Raw genomic sequence first — 13,772 nt, forward strand, 5'->3', positions numbered from 1 at the left:
AATCAGAATCAGACTCTGGAGACGAGCAAGCCAACATAGCGCTGATGGCTACTGTGGATGCTGAATCAGAATCTACATCCGAATCAGACTCTGACTCTGAAGAGGTATTTTCTGAACTGTCTGGAGATGAGCTAGCTTCCAGTTTAGCTAAAATTCTTGAAATCAAGGCTAAGCTTAGTATCAAGTACAAAAAGCTGAGAAAGCTCTTTGTATCTGAAACTAAGAAGCTTGAATTAGAAAATTCTGAACTCAAAGAAAAAGTTTTAAAACTATCAAAAGATGTTGAGTCATCTTCTGGTTCAGAAAAATCTATTCCAAGCTTGAACATTATTCTTAAAGAATATGACTTAAGTTTCAGGAAGTTCTTATCTAGAGGTATAGGTAGAAGTCAACTTGCCTCTATGATATATGCTGTCAGTGGAAACAAGAGAGTATGCATAGGTTATGAGGGTGAAACCCCATACAAACTTGAACCTGTAGATGATATGAAAATCACATACAAGCCATTGTATGATCAGTTCAAGTATGGTAACTCCCATGATATTAGGCTCACTTCACATGCTAAAATCTTTCACATTACACACACTAAGAAGCATGTGACACAAAATAGAAAATATCATGTTGCTCAACCTAAGGAATATCATGTTGTACCTCCTATTGTTTATCATGCTAAACCCAAGTTCAATCAGAACTTGAGGAAAACTAACAAGAAAGGACCCAAGAAAATGTGGGTACCTAAGGAGAAGATAATTTCTGTTGCAGATATCCTTGGCAGCAAAGAAGACAAAGCAAAACATGTCATGGTACCTGGACTCTGGGTGCTCGCGGCACATGACGGGAAAAAGGTCTATGTTCCAAGACCTGGTGCTTAAGTCCACTGGTGAAGTCAAGTTTGGAGGAGATCAGAAAGGCAAGATTATTGACTCGGGAACCATAAGTATTGGTAACTCTCCTTCCATAACTAATGTACTTCTTTTAGATGGATTAGCTCATAACTTATTGACCATAAGTCAATTAAGTGACAATGGTTATGACATAATCTTCAATCAAAAGTCTTGCAAAGTTGTAAGTCAGAAGGATGGCTCAATCCTATTTACAGGCAAGAGAAAGAACAATATTTACAAGATTGATCTTCAAGATCTTAAGAATCAGAAGGTAACTTGTCTTATGTCTGTTAGTGAAGAGCAATGGGTCTGGCATAGAAGATTAGGCCATGCTAGTTTGAGAAAGATTTCTCAGATTAACAAACTAAATCTGGTCAGAGGACTCCCTAATCTGAAATATAAATCAGATGCTCTTTGTGATGCATGTCAGAAAGGGAAGTTTTTCAAACCTGCATTCAAGTCTAAGAATGTTGGTTCTTCCTCCAGGCCGCTAGAACTTCTGCACATTGATCTGTTTGGCCCAGTTAAAACAACATTTGTCAGAGGGAAGAAATATGGATTAGTCATCGTAGATGATTATAGCAGATGGACATGGGTAAAGTTCTTGAAACACAAGGATGAGTCTCATACAGTATTCTTTGACTTCTGCACTCAGATCCAATCAGAGAAAGAGTGTAAAATCATAAAGGTCAGAAGTGATCATGGTGGCGAATTTGAGAACAGATTCTTTGAGATTTATTTCAAAGAAAATGGTATTGCCCATGATTTCTCTTGCCCTAGAACTCCACATCAAAATGGAGTTGTAGAGCGAAAGAATAGGACTCTACAAGAAATGGCCAGAACCATGATCAACGAGACCAATATGGCTAAGCATTTCTGGGCAGAAGCAATAAATACTGCATGTTATATTCAGAATAGAATCTTCATAAGACCTATTCTTAATAAGACTCCTTATGAATTGTGGAAGAACAGAAAGCCCAACATTTCTTATTTTCATCCTTTTGGATGTATATGTTATATTCTGAACACTAAGGATCATCTGAGTAAGTTTGATTCTAAGGCATAAAAGTGTTTCCTTCTTGGATATTCTGAACGCTCAAAAGGCTACAGAGTATACAATACTGAAACATTGATTGTTGAAGAATCAATCAATATCAGATTTGATGATAAGCTTGGTCTTGAAAAGCCAAAGCAGTTTGAGAATTTTGCAGATATTGAAGTCTCTAACTCAGAAGCTGAAGAACCCAAAAGCAAGGTGTTAGAACATCAAGTTGCTGCTTCGTTTGAAAATCTCAGAATTTCTGAAGAGCCAACTATCAAAAGATCTTCTAGACTCACCTCAGCTCACTCAGAAGATGTTATCCTTGGGAAGAAAGAAGATCCTATCAGAACTAGATCATTCCTTAAGAACAATGCAGAATGTCAATTTGGTCTAGTATCTCTTATCGAGCCAACTTTTGTTGATCAAGCTCTGGAGGATGCTGACTAGATAATTGCCATGCAAGAAGAACTCATTCAGTTTATAAGGAATGACGTATGGGATCTCTTTCCTAGACCAAAAGGATTCAACATCATTGGAACCAAATGGGTCTTCGGAAACAAGCTAAGCTAAAAAGGAGAAGTTGTAGGAAACAAAGCCAGACTGGTTGCTCAGGGCTATAGTCAGCAAGAAGGCATAGACTATACAGAAACCTTTGCACCAGTGGCCAAGTTAGAATCTATTCGCTTGTTAATTTCTTTTGCCACTCAACATAACATCACTCTATATCAGGTGGATGTTAAGAGTGCCTTCTTAAATGGTTATATAGATGAGGAAGTATATGTCCACCAACCTCCTAGTTTTGAAGACTCTAAGTCTCCAGAACATGTTTTCAAATTAAAGAAATCATTATATGGCCTGAAGCAAGCTCCTAGAGCTTGGTATGAAAGATTAAGTTCTTTCCTTCTGGATAATGGTTTCACTAGAGGACAAGTGGATACTAATCTCTTTTGTAAAACCTTTAAAAAGGATATTTTAATTTGCCAAATTTATGTTGATGATATTATCTTTGGAACCTCTAATGCTACACTTGGAAGGAGTTTGCTAAGTCTATGCAAGCTGAGTTTGAAATGAGCATGATGGGAGAACTCAAGTATTTCCTTGGGATGCAGATCAATCAAACTTCTGATGGAACATATGTTCATCAAACCAAGTACGTGAAAGAACTTCTGAAGAAGTTTAATCTTTCAGAAAGCAAAGAAGCAAAAACTCCTATGCATCCAACGTGTGTTCTAGGTAAGGATGAGGTAAGTAAGAAGGTAGATCAGAAGCTCTACAGAGGTATGATTGGATCTCTTCTATATCTTACTGCTTCTAGACCTGATATTTTATTCAGTGTTTTATCTGTGTGCAAGATTCCAATCAGATCCTAGAGAATCTCACTTAACAGCTCTTAAGAGAATTCTAAGGTATCTGAAAGGTACTACTAATGTTGGTTTAGTCTACAGAAGATCTGAAGAATACAACTTAGTAGGATTCTTTGATGTTGATTACGCTGGAGATAGAGTTGAAAGGAAAAGTACTTCTGGAAGAAGTCAATTTCTTGGAAGTCACCTAGTCTCCTGGTACAGCAAGAAGCAAGCTACCATTTCCCTCTCTACAACAGAAGCAAAATATGTTGCTGCTGCTGGATGTAGTACACAGATGCTCTGGATGAAGAGTCAGCTAGAAGATTATCAGATATATGAGAGTAACATTCCTATCTTCTGTGATAATACTTCTGCTATATGTTTATCTAAGAATCCAATCTTACATTCCAAAGCTAAACATATTGAGATTAAACATCATTTCATTAGGGACTATGTTCAAAAGGGTGTTCTATCTTTAAACTTTGTTGATACAGACCATCAATGGGCTGATATCTTTACAAAACCCCTTGCTGAAGATAGGTTTAAGTTCATTCTGAAGAATATCAGTATGGATTTATGCCCTGAATGAAAGGATGAGAAGTTCTGATATATGGACTAGATTTGAAATGATAAGTTTTCTTTTTATAAGAAGTTCTGATGGTCAGTCAGTTAGATATTCTGATTCTGTTATTACTAACATTTCATATGTCTAAGTTGATTCAGAATCTCTTTTAAAGCAAAATAGCTGTCACTAGCTATTCCAGAAGATGAACACGTGTTCACTCTAAAGGGACAAGCATGCGTGCAGTTGATGAGACACCGTAGGTAACTATGCAAATCATTTCAAATATCACGTTTTGCCCTAACGTCACTCAACATTAAATGCATTGATTTTCTGCATTTCGTAACTGTTCATTCTCAGAATTTAATTGCATTTAGTTTTCAAATCCGTGTCTATTTAAACCGCCCTCTCATATCATTCTCTCTTTTACGCATTCATTCTCTTCATTGTGTATGCATTTATGCAATCTTTTTGCCCTATTCTCTTACCCTAAAAGAAAAACCAAGAATCTCAGCAAAGTGTCAATGGCTGCTTCTTCGTCTCAAATTGCTGGTTCTTCGTCTAAAAAACAACAACAACAACAACAGGAACAAGAACTCATTCCAATGATCACTTGCTCCATTCTTAGAGATCAGTTAGAAGTTATTTGTGAACTGATGGTTGATGTTGATAATCTGGAAGAACATCAAATCCACATCAAAGACAATTTGGTTTTTCAGAATTGGTCATCTCTGTTTCTTGAATTATGTGGACCAGTATATCCAGACCTTGTGAAGGAATTCTGGGTTCATGCTTTTGTCATCCCTAAGGCAATTGTTTCATTTGTTCATGGAAGGTTCTTCTCTATAACTGAAAACACATTGAGAATGTTGTTTGATTTGATGAATGCTGAAGGTGAGACTGAAACAACCTTAAGAACTAATTGGGATAAAGTCTATGCTGAGATCTTCACTGATGGAAAGAAATCAACTAGAGTGAAAGATCTGAAGGACATATACAAAGTATGGACAAAGATTCTGCTAGGTTGTTTCTACCACAGGAAATCAACCAGTTCTTCTGATTTTGTCAACATCAATCAACAATACATCATGTATTGTCTTGGTATGAATAAGAAGGTTGATGTTAATTACATCATTTTCAATCACTTATGGAATGCCGTAAAGGACTCTCGAGATGAGAGCAAATCAAAGAAGAAAGGAAGTGTTATTACTTTAGGAAGAATCAAGGATCTTTATACAATCAATGGGAGTGTCTTGAATGCTACTAATTTTAAGAAATTGGGTCTTATTCAAGCTATTGGTACTGCTCCTAAACCTGATCCAAATGTCAGAAATAGAAGAGCTCCAGTTCTTGCTGAGTTTGAGTTGTTCTTTCTCAATGAACAACCAGATATTAAGGTTCATTACCTTAATATTCTTAAACAGGATGGTTCCGTGGATACTAAGATGAGGACAAGCAGGAAGAAGCTTCCATCTACCAAGGATGGTATTGTAGAAGATTTACCAGAAGCTGCTTCTAAAAAAGAAAGAAGGACAAAGCGGAAGCAAGATGTTCCTTCTATCAGTAAGGAGAAGAGTACTGAAGAGAAATTAGCTAAAGAGAAAACAGAAGCTGTTGGTGAAAAATAAAATAAGAATGATGAGAAGGTAGTTGAAAAGAAGAAGAAGAGGAAAAAGGTTGATAAGACGGATGATGAGAATAATGATGAGAAGGACGTAGAGGAGAAGAAGAGAGCAATTGCTCTAGGCAAGCTGAAGGCTGGTTATGAGAAGAAGAAGAAGAGAAAGAGACTTAAAGATGATTCTGAAAGATCTCACAAGAAATCTAAAGGTGTGTCTATTTCTAAACCTGGTTCTGTTCCTTTTGTTATTTCAACATCTGTACCAACTGAAGTTCCAAAACCATCTCAACCAGAAATACAACCAGAAAAAGCCTCCACCATATCACCTTCAACCACCAATGTTCTCACCCCTCCTCCTTCACCCAAAACCAATTTTGCTTCTGACCACCGAAATTCTGAACTCATTCTTGATGTTCAACCCCTTCAAACTCTCTTTCCCCCTCACACAAATATCTCCACTTCTCAACCTCCTCCTCATTCAAACTATGAACCTATTAATGTCAATGCATCAGAATCTCCAAATTCTGATTCTTTGCATGAACTTTTCCGTGCCTGTAATTTTACCCCCAAACCTCGTCCTGACCATGCCTTTGTTAACCTAGAATCTGAGGATGAAGCAGAATCACTGCTTTCTCTTGATAGAGAACCTGAACCCTACTTCATTCTGTATCCAGATTCCTCTTCCACCAAATTCAAAACCCCTAACCCTGAACTATCTGTTGGTGTAAGTTTTGAATTTTTGAAACAAAAGGTACAAACAGGACTAGAAGCCTTGAAGATTGCACATAATGCCAGGATGGATTATGCTGCTACAAAAGATCTCTGGAGAGCTTTCAGAAGGGAGTTCAATTTTGACCTTCTGAAGCTTCAGAAGAAATGTGAAGCAGAAGCTCCTGGCCCTTGTGAGTTTCTAAGGGATTATGAATACTCCTATTTCTGCCCCATCAGAAACAAGAAGTCTCTTGAGGAGAAGAAGTTTGTTGATGAGCTTGAATAAGTTCATCCTTTGGCTATGGTTGTGTGGAAGCCTCAACTCCATGTTCTGACTGGAGATTTTATGTTCTTATTCAACTGGTTAAGGGAGAATCCCTCTGCTAAGGCACCAGAGATGGTATATCCAGAAATTGATACCCATCAAAACCTGCTGCTCCTACACCTCCAAAGAACTTGGCTGAAATTCTTCTGGCTCTCGAGAATTCTGATTCTGAAATCCCTTCTCCTGATTATACTGAAGATGCTTCTGGAGCAGAAGCTGGTGCTGAGAAACAAGCCATAGAGAAGCATCCTGCTATGCAACCTCCTCTTAAGGAAATTCAAGCTGATGTTCTTATGGTCGATGCTGCTGTTGAGATTCCTAATGTTCTGGACAATAACTTTGATGCTTCTTCTGCTGGACCTTCTATTCTAGTGAACACCATGAAGTCTCTTCAACAGAATCAAGCTAATCTTGCTTCTCGTCTGGATAAGCATGAGGAAACTCACGATGAATTCAGATCCTTTATGAAGACGCAGACTGAAAGCACTGCTGAGATTCAAAACCTTCTGGCCAAGATAGTTTCTAAACTAGGCTAGTCGTAGTGTGTCTTGGTCTTAGATATCTTCTTGTTTCTTGCATCTGCTTCTATTCATCTTGTATTCTTCTGATATATTTTGTTAATCAATGAAATATTATGTTCTTCACTTTATGTTGTTTTATCATCTGAATCTTTTTAATGCTTTTTGATGTTATGACAAAAAGGGGGACAAACATGATAATTGATTTGATTTATTATATCAGTTGCTGGGATTAAGTCTCAACATTCCTAACATTATTTGCAAGTTCTATGTCTTTGAGTTTTTTGCAGGATTGAAGATATTCTGAAAAAGCCCAACATGAGAAGCAAATATATGAGGAAAGACAACTCTATAAAGAGGCATGTTCTTGGAAAACTGAAGCAAGCTTAGTGCTGTGAAGCTTCAACATCAGAAGCAAGAAGAAGAATATTCTGACAGTCATTCGTAGAATGCTCTGATGTTCTCGGATTGAGAATATGCTCTGATGCATTTTCTTAATCTTATATAATCTGATATATGCTATTCATTACGAATGCCCTGATACATGATAGTTATCAAGAATGCTTTGACACATTCACATTATGACTCTGATACATTCATGTTTTGATATTTTTGTCTAGTATGTTCTGAAACATTTCAGGATGTAAAGATGCTCTGGTGATGCTCTGATACATTCAAGAATGTTCTGATTCAATCAAGCATGCTATGACAACTAAGAAGAAATTCAAAGCTCTGAAGCTGTCCTATGGAAGCAAGAAGCAGAAGCTCTGAATTTTCTGAAGTTCTAGGCGAAGTGAAACTCTCTGCTGAAATGAAAAATACTCAGGGAAGTCTTTTATTTATAAATTCTTCTAGTATTTATTTCAGGGGGAGACATATTCACACACGCTGATTATATGCTTATGCTATATCTGTGAAATTGTCTTTTGTCATCTGATATTCTGATTGCAAATTCATATCAATTATATATGTTTTTGTCATCATCAAAAAGGGGGAGATTGTTAGAACAAGATTTGTTCTGATCAATATTCCTGTTTTGATGATAACAATATATATGAATTTTGTATAAGACAACGTGGTACTCTAATCCTATGCATTTTCCATTTCAGGAAATATATATAAGGAGTATGCACAATTCAGCGCTAAGAAGCACTGACTCAGAAGATTATGGATTGCAACATCAGAACATGCTTTCACAAGACATTAGAAGATGGTCAAGCAGAATCAGAACATGGTCTATGAAGCATCAGAAGAACTTGAGATCAGAAGCAGAAGCACTGAAGTTCTTATGGTATCACGCTAAAGCACTTCAAAGTCAGAAGACAAGAAGATACTCTGCACCAAGCTGTAACTCTGATTCTAATTATTCAAACATTGTATTCACAAAATCTGAGATCAGAAGTTAGTACTAGATGACAGGCTACGAAGTCTAATCTCTAACTGACAAAAGTAATGTTAGTAGCTACAAAAGGCAAAGTCAGTAAAAGCAGAGAAAAGCATGGCTCGAGGTAGTTGACAAAACAGTGAAAATATAAAATGCAAAGTTGTCCAGTCATGCAACGCATTAAATGCAGTTCAACGGTCATCTTCTCAAAATGCCTATAAATATGATGTTCTGATCAGAAGCAATTACGAACAATTCTTACAAACTTACAAAAACGCTGCTGAAATCAATTCATACGAACTTCATCTTCAAGCTCACATTCTTTGTAATATTTAGTGAGTGATAAGCTTAGAACATAAGAGAAATATCACAGTTGTGATTATAGCTTTTTAAGAAGCATTTGAATACTCTTGTAAACATTTATTTTACATTCATTTGTAAACGGTTCCTAGAGTGATCAGTGAGATCAGTAGACTCTAGAAGACTTAGAAGTTTCTAAGTGTTGATTTCCTAGAGTGATCAAGGTGTGATCAGTATACTCTAGAAGACTTAGAGTGTTTCTAAGTGGACAACCATTGTAATCAAGATTGATTAGTGGATTAAATCCTCAGTTGAGGTAAATCACTCTAAGGGGGTGGACTGGAGTAGTTTCGTTAACAACGAACCAGGATAAAAATATTGTGTTCATTCTTCTTATCTTAAGAGTTTTTAAAGTCACACTTATTCAAACCCCCCCTTTCTAAGTGTTTTCTATCCTTCAATTCATTCAAACATATTCTGATTTGATTCTTCCAGATCTTTCATGTGCCACCTATGATTGCATAATATTGGTTAGTAATATTCTGCATTAGTGTTAAATGCTGAGTCAGATTCAATCAACAGCAGTTCTAATTCAGGCGCGGTTTCGAATGGCTTGCACTGGACATCTTCTTCGACATGTTGTCTAGATGTTGAAATAAATCAACTTAACATGTTGATTTCTCAAATAGAACTTCCACCTGTTTTCTCTTTATATATCTTATTTAACCAATTGCTACTATATTAGTTTTAACAAACATGATGCCAATTTAAATTATAGAGAAATAACAATCTCCCCCTTTGGCTTATTTTGGCTAAAACTAATTTATATAACCTTTGTATTACAAAAGCTAAACAAATACAATGGTCTTTAATAATTAAGTACAACAGCAGCAATTTGGAAGTCTTCAGATAGTCACTGTTTATGATCTTCAATCTTTGTATGAGACATTCTTCAGTCTTCGTCTATGATTTCGAGACATCATACCAAGACTTCTTTATGGTAGTCCCACTTTCCAATGTTTTCTCTCTCTTTTAAGGATCCCACGAATAACACATAGTTTCTCCCCCTTAAAAGATACTCTCTAGAGATTACATAACATAACCACTTCTCCCCCTTTTTAGCCATAATATGACAAAGGCTATTAAGAAGAAGAACTCACTATAGCACGATAACCATAATACCGCAGACAATAACTTCACATAGAAGGAGAAAAATCTGAAGTCATGGTGCACATGAGGAAGAAAATATCTGACACTCCCCCTCAAACTGAGAACTATGCTATGACACAGAAAAGACATCCTCTTTTAGAGCATAAGAGGTAACACACCAATAGAAACAAACACTTGAACTATCCATTCACAGACATAGAGAAACCAGACTTCTATATTGGATAACTCAAAACACAAGACACAATTTGTGTTCAAGAAAAAACAAGACAAAAAGAAAACATTTGCAGAACGGAAACAAACTGCAAACAAAACAGACTCTGAGTAGACTATTCTATTCGTCACCTTTGCAAAACAACTCCAAAGATTGACCTCAGACTTAGTAATGTTTGAACACTACCCTTTTTTCCTATGCTTGCCACAAGATGACAAACATAACATTCACAGACTCAGACTTACTCATATACGAAAGAAGGACATGAGAACAAACAAACAAAGACACGAAATGTGAAGTGAATAAAAGAAACAAAAAGACTCTCTAAATACTTGAGAAATCAAAATAATGTAACTAGACTATAACAAATGTTTTGGTCAGAAACGCTATTTCAACAACAACAAAAACACATCAGGTACGTTTTGTGCACCGGCTAGAAGAAGTAAGTTCATCAAAATCTATTTTTCTGGAAATGACAGTTTCCAAAACATGCACGGAAGTCAGAACACGTGATACACACTATCAATACACGTCTTAGATAAAATAGTTAAGAATAATCCCTGCTGGTCTTCAAGGATAAAACATGTCTTGAGATATGTCCTGACTTCTTATTCGACATTATTCTTCTGGCTTGAAAAGATTAGTCTTTGAAAAACTTTCCATATGATTAGAAGCATAAGTACACTGTCTTTACTGATCTCAGTACCCCTTCAAATTCTGCAGAGAAAAATAAATTCTCTCAGACTCCCCATAATTTCTTAGAGTCCACCTTGAGAAACTTGATATCAAATGATTACACCAATCACCTTTACTTGGTTTAACCATTTAAGCCTTGTCAAACGTACTGAAATGTCACAACATGTTGTCTAGCATTCCATTTCCACGACTACATTACTACAACTCTAATCCATGAACAGGTCCAATACTTCTCCTGTTATGGACAATAATGCTTCAGTTAAAGATGAGCCTTGAAGCACATGATGAAGAATCCTAAGGGACTTCATCTTCCCATAGTGTAGGGTAACCACTATTACATACTCCTGGTTAGACATACCAACCGAGTATGACTCCATACTGTAAAATCAATCCTGACTTTTACAAATCCAGAACCAACAACTCCTTGAGAGAGTACCTTGAGCTTTCCAAATAAGCAAGGACACACTTGACTTGGAACTTTTCACATATTCCAAAGAAAATGTACCTCGATTCTTTGTTGTACAAGCTTCAGACTATCACTCTGTCCCTTGTTGAAGAAGAAACTTTCCTTAACAATCATGTTGATCATATCCCCTATCTGATTTATAACCCCTAGCAATTTTTGGATTTAATTGTTGTCTTCAAGAGTAATGCCTTCACCATACACCCTTGTGGATAGGGCCAGAAGCTCCGTATACTGCTCCTGTCATATTTAGAAACACCGCCTCTGAATATAGTGATGAACTTGTTAATAACCATCAATCATGATGTTCCACCATCATTTAGGACATCACCTTTGATAGCTGAATCTGGTTGTCGTACACCACCACTAAGAGAAATAACCTCTCAGTAGTCAGTAGCTCTTATGATCAAGCTACTCAGCCACATAGAGAAAAATAAATTTTCCATACTTTTTCTGAACCTTGAGAGTTCGGACTGCAGAATTGCATAACTCTGCAGATAAACACTTTATCTCCCGTCAAGGAATTCCTCATCGGTCTCATGCAAAACCTTCTTCAAGGCTTATCTTCTGCGTATCTGTGGCTCAGGCTGTTTATTCTTCATGACAAAAGTTATGACAGCCTCCTTCATCATAAATAACTCCAAAATTGGTCAGTGGCTTGACCTTGTGCTTCATTATGGACAAATTGAGCTTACTTTGCTGAAGAGATAAATACCTTAGATGATGTCTTAACATCAGATCTGACATCTACCTTTTTCACACAGATTCAACAACTATGGTTTCTGGAGGAACCCCCATGGTAATCTATGTATAACTCCTGCTGGGGGTACAAGGAGGTTCTTCAGCAACTGATAATCCTTCATGATCACACTTCATGCAGTGACATGCATGATACACACCTCAGGAACATATGTAAGGCCTCTTGTCTGACATTGAGGTGCAAGGAGCCAATCTTCTGCACCTAAAGAGGAGATTCCCTCTAACAGGTATCTGGAGCAGAAAACAACAAGCAAGTGGTAAAGTCAGCACTATACCATAATCATCTCTGCTTCTTCAAGACTCATTAATGCACTTCAGCCCTTAGTGCATCACCAACTATTCCAATATGTAAAGACACCACATATTTGAACTCTGAACTTGAGAGGGGCCTCCCTTGAGTATTCATACCTTCCTCTTGATGTGGTATGTTGAGCTCCCCTTTCTTAAGTTAATACTGAAGAATCAGTCCAATAGATTGAATGATACTTCCAAAACGTAGATACTTATCAACCACTGAGCTTAGGTTAATTTGCCTTTCATTATCCATCCTTGGATAGCTGCTTCCATAAGTCCTTTTCTCTAAATTTTTTATTCCTTTGGTCAGAAGAACCAAACAGATATCAGAGATAATGTTCTTGTTATTAGTATATACTTTATACAAGAAGAACCTTGTTGATATGTCCTTCAAATACAACAGCATGCTAAGCTTCTGCACTCCTACTTCATTGGATCAGAAATAAACCAACCTAAGAAGTATCCCATATGTTGCTCATGTCCTTATCAACATATTCATCTAAGACAAGTTTCTAGCATTGAAACTTCTTAGATCCCGATGCCTCCTCTTCCAAATCAAGAGTAGGTTCCAAACATATGTGATTAATACACATTTATTCAACCCACAAAGCATTTGTTGTGCAATTTCTTCAACCAGCAAAATTCTGCATAATTTGTTGATATGATGTCTCAACATTTTGTAGACCATCATTCAAGAACTGCACCAAGAGACCCTTCAACAAAGACATGTGGTTGGAGTTCTGGAGAAGAGATCAAAAATAAATTGCTTTCTTCCAATCTCCTATCAATGAACTTATTGAAAATGCCTTTATGAGTGGACTGGAGACAAACCTCAAGTATCTTTGGCTACTTTAATAAGTTAATCGACACAACCCTCCATGTATCACACCATAATGTCAATTCAAATTATAGAGAAATAACATGAAGTATCCCTTGTTACCCCTTGAGTAGAGTACATACATTGGATCCTCATGAAGGATTCTTTATCGCCCCTCATGGCGACCATAACTTTTGGATCCCTTTAAGGAAATCCTTGGCACCCCTGGAGCGAAATTTGCATTTCCAAGAAAAGCCCTTGTTCCTAAAAATAACAGCTAGAGCCGCGATACATAATAGTCCATGAAGATAAATTAGAAATATACATTTCATTCAGTAAAAGACCCATGGAGGTAAAAGGAGTACAAAACTGCTAAGAAAATATAGTTACAGAACCCCTCTATATAGAAATGTTACATAAGGGTTGCTAGAGTAACAAATAAATAAGACTTAAACTCATTGATCATCTAAAACATCTCCGGAGTGAATGTCATCTTCTTCAGCCTAAGAATCATTCACAACAATTTCCCTAACAGGAGGGACCTCCTCGTCATCCACAAGTTGGCCTCCACGAACCACCTTAAACAAGTTCATCTTACTCAAGTCCGAACCCAGGTAGTAATAGGCTATTTGTTCCTTCGTCTGCTTGAAGTATTAGTCAAAAGTCTTA

This window comes from Vicia villosa, linkage group LG4, assembly GCF_029867415.1.
Source record: "Vicia villosa cultivar HV-30 ecotype Madison, WI linkage group LG4, Vvil1.0, whole genome shotgun sequence".
Taxonomy (NCBI): domain Eukaryota; kingdom Viridiplantae; phylum Streptophyta; class Magnoliopsida; order Fabales; family Fabaceae; genus Vicia; species Vicia villosa.